Source organism: Nannospalax galili, unplaced genomic scaffold, assembly GCF_000622305.1.
Source record: "Nannospalax galili isolate Female #2095 unplaced genomic scaffold, S.galili_v1.0 scaffold907, whole genome shotgun sequence".
Taxonomy (NCBI): domain Eukaryota; kingdom Metazoa; phylum Chordata; class Mammalia; order Rodentia; family Spalacidae; genus Nannospalax; species Nannospalax galili.
Window position 1 is genome coordinate 2,476,142 of NW_008357958.1, and position 9,948 is coordinate 2,486,089.

The following is a 9,948-nucleotide window of genomic DNA, read 5'->3' on the forward strand; positions in this document are numbered from 1 at the left end:
GGCTAATCCTGGGTGTCAACTTGACTAGATCTAGGATTAACTGAAATGAGAGAGATCTTAATTGGATCATCTGAAGCTGGAAGACACACCCTAAATGTGAGTGTTACCTTCTGATGGTAGCCCATATAAAAGGCCATGGCAGAGGAGAACATATTTTTGCTTTATGCTGCTTGCCTTCTCTCTAGCTGGTGAGTTCGTCTTGCTGCTGTAGACTGAAGACTAGCTGATCTTTTAGAATTCATCAGCCCTTCAGTGCCAGATTGGGACTACTGAGACATCTAGCCACGTGGACTGAGCGACTACGGATTCTCAGCCTCCCCAGTGTGGTGCAGCCATTATTGGACTACTCAGACTCTATCTTGTGAGCTAAGCTGATAAATCCTTATACACATATAGTCATTCTACTGGTTCTGTTTCTTTGGAGAATCCTGACTAATACATAGTTCAAGACAAATGGTTACGGGGATGGGGTGACTGAAAAGGATCAGAAAACTTCGCAGGTAACGAGGATACTCTTTTGGTTGCAAAGATGTATACATTTGTCAAAATGAGTCCACATGCTTATATTGTGTTTCCTGATAAATCTATACCATAGTAAATTTAATTAATAAAACAAAATCAGGGCTCAGAATCAATGTTCAAACTTCAAAATCATTTCTTGGAAAGAGCCTAATGAATAGGATACCAGGTAAAATAATAAGCAATATTTTAAAATAAATAAGGAAGTTCCTTGAGACTGCTTCTTGGATTAGTTAGGTTAAAGGACAAGAACTTAGTAGCAAGTCCAGAAAAAAAAGGATTAAGTAATAGGAGCCAGAGCTTCCTGTAAGAGTGCTCCTGATCTGGTGATAAGAATTAAGAATATAGAACAAGGGATGAATGGATTGCATATAACCCAGACCACTGAGCTCAGAAACCAGCTAGGAAGAATTGAAATTTGATGAGGCAGAAAGTCAGTGTTCCTTTCTGATCCACTGTAATGGGTTCAAGTTGTCAGGGTTAGAAAAGCAAGGTCTGAATCCACAGCACTATTTCAGTACAATTTTGTGAGATTGCCCTGACCTCTTGGCAAGACATGAAGGTCAAACAACAGAATTCCTTACAGGGATTACAGTCAGACCATAGGAAAAGATGCTCTACAACCCAGACAACCAAATGTGGAATTCTTGGGGGATGTTTTCTTTGTCTCTCCATAGGACCCTCTGGACTGGGAGTTTGGGCACCCGGACACAGCATCCTGAACAGTCACTTCATTTCAGAAGGTGGGCTCTGCAATCAGTTTCTCAGACCAGCACACAGGACAGGGAGGACTTGCTCAGAAGACTGAAGTCAAGAGAGTGAAAAGAAGTTATGACTGGAGGGGCAGGTAAGGCTGTCCAAAGGATTGGGAATATTCTTTCCCATGGATAGGTTCTCTTTAGTGATATGTGTTCAGTTAGGGACAATTTTGATATACCCTTATGTGTACTTTTCTTTGTGTATACTTCAATGAAAAGATTTAAAAGTAATTTTAAAAAATACAGAATGTAGAGCTGTAGGTATAGAACAGTTAGTAAAGAGCCAGGCAAGCATGAAGGACTGAGTTCATATCCCCAGCACCCATGTAAAAAACAGAGTGGTGTGTTTCTGTAATCTAAGCACTGGGAAGATGGAGGTAGACAGACCCTGGAGCTCACTGGCCAGCCAGCCTAGCTAAATCAATGAGCTTCAAGTTTAGTGAGAAACCTCGTCTCAAAAATAAAGTGGATTAAATGCTGCATGACTGAATTTCATAAGATAGATTCTGAAGTCTTTATTAACTGAAAAGTACTTTAAGTAATAAAATGGTACTAAAACCCTTTTAAAACCTGAAAAGGGAGCCATTGTATTAGGTCACACCTTAGACAATGCTGAACCTTTGTCAGGCTATTGAAAAGAATCAAGATAGAAATTCTTGGGAGAATTGTGTATGAAAGATGAAGTCCTATACAGCCTCATCTAAATTCTAGACCAGAAATAAAAACATGATAGACATGCTACTGTGTCCCCATCTTTGCCTGCTTTAGATACTGCTAACTAATTACGACATATTTTTTTCTGCCTTGCCCACAGTCTCAGAGTCCTTCCAGACACAAGACTACAAGTGTTCTGTACCAATTTTTTGAAAGTGAAGATTACTATTTCTACATTGTCACTGATAGACTCACACAACCATTGAAAGAGCAGTACAACTGTGCATTGGATATCCTGAGCAGGCGCCCAGGCAACTTCCTATCCAGGCCATGTGAAGAGTAGTGGATGTAAAACATGGACTGTAGGCAAAATCTGGCCCTCCAGCTGTTCTTATAAATAGTGTACTGGTTACCACCAATAAAAATAAAATTAAAATAAAGTGGAGCATGATTGAGAAAGATACTTGATGCTGACCTCTGCCCTCCATATAGCTACACCCACACTGTAAACATACACACATCCACTAAGCACAGACATCACACACACACACACACACACACACACACACACACACACACAAAAAACATTTAATTTGGGGGTCACTTCGTTCTGGTCAAAGGAACAATTAACCACAAAGATATTACAATCGTGAACAAATATACACAGTTTTAATAGCCTCAGAGTCTAGGAGGAAAATGAGCAAAGATTGAGGAAAAGGTCCCAAATTTTTAAGCAGAAGTTTGAAGGTCTTCCATAGCTGCATGCATATATGTTAATAGCAGAGAGAGGACAGGAGGAACATTCTCGACACAAGAGAACTTTAAAAATTGCCAATCTCCAATCACATCAAAATACGTTCAGAATGCTAGGCATGATGGCCTGTGCCTTTAATCCAGCCCTTAGGAGGCAGAGGCAGGCAAATCTCTTTGAGATCGAGGCCAGCCTGGTCTACTAGTGAGTTCCAAGCAGGCTGGGACTAAGGGGACTCAGTCAAAAAATACATTTACATTAGAATAGAAAATCTCCTTAAAAGTAAAATATTCAGAGTATCAACACAGGTTCTTGATAGCTATTGAACACATATGATTTATTGAGGCTCAGGGGAGAGAGGGAGTTAGTTTTCATTTTTAATAGCCTAAGTCAGCAATGTGCTCTTTGTTTAAAAGCCACTGGATTGAATGTTTATAGGTGTATCCTTTTTTGTTCAAAGTGAAAATACAGATAACATAATCTTATGGGACCACTGTAGCATATACAGTCCTTCGTTGGTCGATGCCCCATCATACAGCACATGGCTGTATTTATTTTAGTTAAATACATAGCTCACAGTTTATATGATCATATTTATATTATTGCCTAGAAAAATGTCAGTGAGAAAAACTAGCACTCTTCAGCCAGAAAAGCCTTAAAATTTAGACATTTGAGATGTGGGATGGCTCATAACTCCAGCTCCAAGGATCCTACACCCTCTTCTGGCTTCCTCAGCTGCCCCACTCCACAGACACACATACATAAATAAAAAATAAAAATAAAGACATATGCATTTAAAGTACAAGATCCTTTCCAACTTCCTCCCAAAAGATAAATTTGGCTTTTATTCTTCCAGACTTTTAAATGTAGCTCAATTTCTCTTTAATAGATACATGCCATATCTTCAGGTCAAAATCTGGTAATTGTTTAGTGATATCTCCAAACTGTTTCATGTTAGTGCATATAGTGTCTCCCTCATTCACTTCAATGGCTATACAGCATTTCACTATTTGGATGATGTAATTGATCTGATCAGCCTCTTATGGACATTTATGTCATTTCCAATTTTCACTTCTGCATAAAATGATGCAAAGAACTTCCTGTTTATATTTCTAATGATTCATCTCAGTTTTCTGATGCCTCTGAGCATGTCTAGAAGGGGGAGACTCAGAGGTCTCCTGGAAACTAGCTCTTCCCAATTGAAAGGAAACGTGTCACACTCTGTGCTCTTAAGATAATAGCCCTGTATCCCAGGAGACAATTGCCTATGAGTACAGAACACTATGTTCCTTGAAGTGTCCTCTCACCAGCCCCCATTCTCTCATACATTCTCAGTCTCCCCAAGGACAGTAAAGCCCAGAGTAACATCACCAGGTTCTATTAATAAGACCCAGGGAGAAGACACTGTAGGCAGTGGTGGGCAGGCTTGGCAACACTAAACATTGTGGCTTCCGGGGACCAAGCAGGAAACAAGAACCAAGGCAGGGGATGAGGATTCCAAGAAATAGTGAGGAATCTTTGAAGACTCTGATGTTCTAGAAGTGAATTAGAAACAGAACCAGAGAAATGACTGTGGATGCTAGTGTGAGTTTTGATTTCTCCTTTCTCCTGCTGTGGCCACAGGAAACCCAAGCTAAATTTTAAAACTGAGTGCTTCAGAGTTAATAATCTTTATACTTAAATTACTTCTGTGTTCAGTGCCCCCAGTGATGTGTTTAATACGCATTAACTAGGACATGCAGTTATGTGCTGAAAATATTGGTGAGGCATCCACTAGGATGCCATAGAGCCATTACAACTTCACTTAACTGCAAACATTCACAAGTAAAGAAAAGCTGGTGTGCTTAGAACTATTAAAATGAGTAACTTTGGGGATGTGATGTAGCTCAGTGGTAGAATGCTTGCCTAGCATGCATGAGGCCCTAGGTTCAAGCCTCAATACCGAAAAAAAGAAAGGAAAAAATATTAAAAGAGGCTAGACAGAACTTGAACTGACAAAACGGGTCGCCCTCTCTGTGCACTGCCAGTGTATACTGCTGTTCCTGCTGCAGAGGTTCCCTTGCCACGTTACTCTGCTGAATAATTTTAAGCAAAGATCAAAACACCTAAGGTATTTCTCTTGGGAAAATTTCAACCTCTCTCCCTTGAGACCATTATTTATTTGCAGATGTTAAAACCTGAATATTGGAGGACACAGAATCTTAAAAACAAGGTGCTGGAGGGGGTTGGGGGATGGTACAGCATAAGAGCACTGGCTGCTCTTGCAGAGGACCTGGGTTCAAATCCCAGCACCCACATGGCAGATAAAAACCATCTGTACCTCCAGTTCCAGGGAATTTCAATGCCTTCTTCTGACCACTGCGGGCTGACATGGGTGTGCTTATATACATGAAGGCAATACACTCATACACAAAAAACAAAATAAACAAGCTGATGGTGTCCCTACAAAGGCAGACTGGAATTTCAGGATCCACTTGCAGCAATCACAGGAGCACTAATGGGGGAAAAGGAGATCCAAAGTCACTGAAGAATAGGAGATCTTTGGATAGCTCTTCATAAGCTCCTGATGCTCTTTCAAAGTATTGACATGCTGGGTTGTTTGAATCAGGTGAAGGCAGATACAGTACAGGGGAAACAGAACACTGGAATGACATGTCTGATGGTGTGTTTAAAGTGATGACAAGCCATGTATCTGGGAAAAAAATCACAAGATCTCTGAGTAATAAGAGATCTGGGTCATAATAAAAACTAAATATACATATGCAGCCCAGTCCTAGAGTTTAGAGAGGACAAGTTAGCACTACAAACTAATTTCAGTGATTTTTTTTCTTTTACTTTTAAATGTTTTGTGTATTTGCATCTGTGGTGTATGTTTAAGTGCACATGTATGCATGTGTGAGTGGAGGCTGGTAATAAACATCAAGTGTTTTCCTCAATCACTCTCCACCTTAGTTTTTGACACAAGGTTTCTCACTGAACCTGGAGCCCACAGATTCCGCTGGGCAGGCTGGCCACTGAGCCCAGGGAGCCTCCTGTCTCTGCCTCCCCAGTCCTGGGACTACAGATGCAAGTCACTGCACTAGGCCTTTTACAGTAGTGCTGGGGTCCCAGCCAGGTCCTCATGCTTGCACAGCAGGCACTGATGGAGCCATCTCCCCAGCCCCTTTCATTTCGTTTTTTTAAAGCAAATGGTAAAAATTAATGAGCTTTATAAGCAAGAGTGCCAGAATCAGCAAATAAAAATACAGGATACCTAAATAAATTTAAATGTCAGCTAAGCAACAAACAATGTTTTCATATAAATATATCTACAGTGGTTGAATGTTGGTGTCCCTCAAATTCATATTCTGGAAGTTCATTCTCAAAGTGACAATATTAACAATTTGGGCCTTCTGGGAAATGACAAAACACAGAGGCTCTGCTGTCAGGAGTAGAATTAGGGCCTTTTAAAGAAGGAGAAAGAGCTGGGCGTGGTGGCGCACCCCTTTAATCCCCGCGCTCAGACAGAGGCAGGTGGATTTCTGTGAGTTCAAGACCAGCCTGGTCTATATATCGAGTTCCAGGCCAGATGGGGCTACATGGAGCCCCTGTCTCAAAAAGACCAAGAAAGCAGAAGGCAGCTCCCTTGACTCTTCTGGCACATGAGCACGTCTATGAATTCTGGCCTCATTTTGCACAATCCCCATCTACATCTATGGCCTCACTGTCCTGCCACCTGACCTGACTTCCTCCAGTAGATTAACTCTTTTCATTCTTTAGATCTCAGCTCCATTTTCTCTCTCTGGAGAAACCCCCAAACCTCTGTGGTGATGTTAAAATAATCCCACTAGAGTGACCTGTCATTAAAATATTCCTTCTGTTCATATCCTTCCATTCTTCGAGTATATCTCTGTCCTTTCCCACTAGCTCCTCCTATGAGCTTTACCAGAGAAGTTATCGTTAGGTCAGCCTTTGCCAACTACAGTGTGTGATTTTTCTGAGGATTTCCAGCAGACATTCAATAACTATTAAAGAGACCAGCCATTTAGAAAGTTCATCTGTGGAGTCCTGCTATGCAGTCCAGTACTAGTTTAAGTGCCCCTGAAGGTCTCTAAGGTGAACACCTAACCTGCTTGGAGGAGTATGACAAACATCTGGCCCCAACCATGATACCATTAGCTGGAGTATCTAGTTCCAAAGTCTCCACATGAACACACTCTCCAGGAAAGTATGACACACATGACTATTTAAGAAACACTGGTCTAGTCTGCTAGTCTGAGGTTCTAATTCACAGGATTTTCAAAAAGTGGTGAAGGATAAGGGAAAACTTTGGTTTCATTTGTCATAAATTTCATTGAATTCTTACTTGTCAGGGGCCTGGAGGCTGTCAGAAGGCTGAAACCTGTCACTACAGTTTCTGGTGTTAATTCACCTGTGTTACACGCTGTCTACTGGGGTGATGTACACACTGTGCTCAGCAGAAACCATTTAAGATGTCATGCCAAGTGATCTATCCACTTTATCCTACCCTAAAACTTGCATTTTTCCAATTTAGTCTCTAAAGTTATTTCAACTCATGAAACCTAACATTTTTATTAAAATTTCAAGTTTTGAAAATTGCTTAATTAGAAACTAGGCTACACATTCTCTTAATGGCCCAAGACAAAATTGAACGGACCATATTCTCTACAAAAAGAGTTCCACGTAAAATTCAACAAGATAGTGAGAAAACACTTATATTCTACCTATAAGCAAAATACAAATTTAAAATATAACATCACATATATCTATTTCCTGGAGTAAACGAATTTTAGAACTAAAAAAGACCAAACCACAATTCAGCCCAGTCTATTTCATGTTGTTTAATTCTCCCGATAGGGAGGCCATCATGATATGCAGTGACTACTAACTGGCCCTCGTTGAAAAGGGAGTGTTTCTAATAAAAATCAAATGGTGTTTTCATATACCATTAAGACATTTCCAGCCAGGATTAAAACAGTAATCTCATCCCATTATTATTTACAGCTGTCTCAAGGAAAGACCCTCCTAACTAAATCTGCTGCAATGTTTTACACTGGTTGCTCAACTGGGAAGAGGTTTTTAGAAAGCAAAGAAGATACAAAAACAATGCAGTGATCTATCAAAAGTATATATACTGGGGAGTGGTGCCTTTCCTAGGCTTACAAACAGACCCAACCTATAGGATGACTTTAAACAGTGATAGATACTCTGTGAACCTGTGTCAGACAGAAAGCACAGCAATCAGGAACCACTGGCAGATTGTAGCTTTTCCCTTGATGCCACCACATAGACTCTAAAGGATTTTTTCACTTTCACTGTTCCCAAAAATAGTATCGTTACTAATGAACAAGAGTGAGCTGGTCAGGAAGACACATTGACAAATCAGATAAAACATGTCAGCAACAAATATATTTCAGAATAAGAGCCCATATTCCTAATCATAAAAAAACAGATTTTCTGGTACCCATGATCATGTAATACAAGGTACATTATGACATCTTTTTGTAATCTCCTTGAGGCTAGGAATTGTATCTTATCACTGAGGCATTGTCCATATTTAGGGAATGTGATGGGGTAATAGTAAGTAGAAATTTTACCTAAAAGCTCTTAGACCAATCTGTTGGTCAGATGAGAGAAGTGACATTCACTGTTGCTGGGCCATGAAAAATAAATGGATTTTTCTACTACATCACCGAAGCTACCCAGATATTATCCAGACCTTTCCTTCTCTCCCACCTTCTCCAGACAGCAGCTAATGAAATTTGTTTTTCTATTAGTGTTAGGAAATATCTACTGTCTGCATTTATTGATACTGAAGACCAAATTTCATTAAAGAATCTGGGAAAGTCCATGATTTTTAAAGTAAATCATTTTCTTTTTCCAGGAAGGGCTTTATTTCATACTCTTCATAGACACTTCGCACTTCCAAGGCTGTCTGAGACCTGGCACCCTGAACATAAGAAATATGGTGTGTCATGAGCTGCTTTCCCCTTTTCTCCTCTGTCAAGGATGAAAGCAGTAAGGTACCAGGCAGCCAAACATCTTGTTTGGAGAACCAGGCAGCAGGATCCTTGTATCTGGGTTGCTTAATAACTGCTTCTCTCCCTCCCTCTTTTCTTCCTTGCTGGCCTCCCACCCCCACCTTCTTCCTTTTCTCACACATCCTGCAGATCTGGGTTCATTCAGTAAAGCCTTTGCTATTGGCTTTCCAGAAAGTTGTTTTTTTTTTTTTGTTTTTTTTTTTTTAAAGGAGGATTGAGTTTTTTATTTTCCACCAGGGAGTACAACATCATAGTGCTTCTCTGCGTTTTTATGTGGTAAAAGAATGCACCATTTGAGAATGGTTTTCTAAGCCATTCTCAAATCTCACTTAGACGCCAGACCTCTACCTAAAGCCCCATCTACTGGCCTGGCGAAGGACTGAATTGGCACTAGCGAACCTGAGGGGCCTCAATGCCTAACGATTCCCTTGAAAACTTGCCATGAGCACGCGGCTTTGGAGCCTGCCATGGAAACGTGAGTGAACTCTTCAGAGCAATTTCTCATTCTCCTCCAAGCTAAGGAGAATTGGGATGAAATTACTTTTTTGCATGGTCAACCAGCTAAGCAGCAAGGGAGTCCAAGCGAGAGAGTAGAGAACATCAGGGCATCCCTGTCTCCGTGACTTAAAAGACACCTATTCTCTCGGTCCCAGGGGGAGCCCTGTGCTGCGGCGCCTTCCCGGTACTGTGGCGCACTGCGGAGCCCCAGACTGCCCGCAGCCCCGGCCCTGCTGGGCTTTCCCTGCCGCAACTGACGCCCGCCCCTGCCGCAGTCCTTCCTCCCACCCCAGTCTCTGGAGTATCTGCTGTCTGCATGGGGTGCACCGCTGGGCATCCATCACCCGCGAGCCTTTGACGCACACACGCGCGCTCCCAGACAGACTCTTCTCCTGCCCCTCCCTCCCGCCACGCCCGCCCCTCGCCGGGCTGCGTTTGCATCACTCCCACACGTAGAGGGTGACGCGGGCAGTCCAGGCGGGTCCCTCCAGCTCCGGTGACTCAGCTCCTCCCTCTCCGCCTCCGCGCGTAGCTACTGAGGTTCCCGCACGCCCACGGAGATGCTCCGTGCATCTGCGGCGGGGTGCCCGCTGCTCGCAGCCAAGTTCATCATGGTATTCCGCAGTCCTCCCGGCCTGGGCGACCCTCCACGCGCTGGAGAAAGTACTCCTAATTCTACAGCCTGGTCGGAGCGGAGCGGGGCGGGGGTGGGGGGTGGGGGGGTGTT

At 42.2% G+C, this 9,948-nt stretch overlaps 1 protein-coding gene across 1 annotated transcript in view; it reads right to left on the reverse strand.

Annotated features, from left to right (window-relative positions):
* Positions 1-9,948, reverse strand: part of Sv2c (synaptic vesicle glycoprotein 2C) — a 241,573-nt gene that overhangs the window by 230,659 nt on the left and 966 nt on the right. The gene's annotated exons all lie outside the window — the stretch shown is intronic.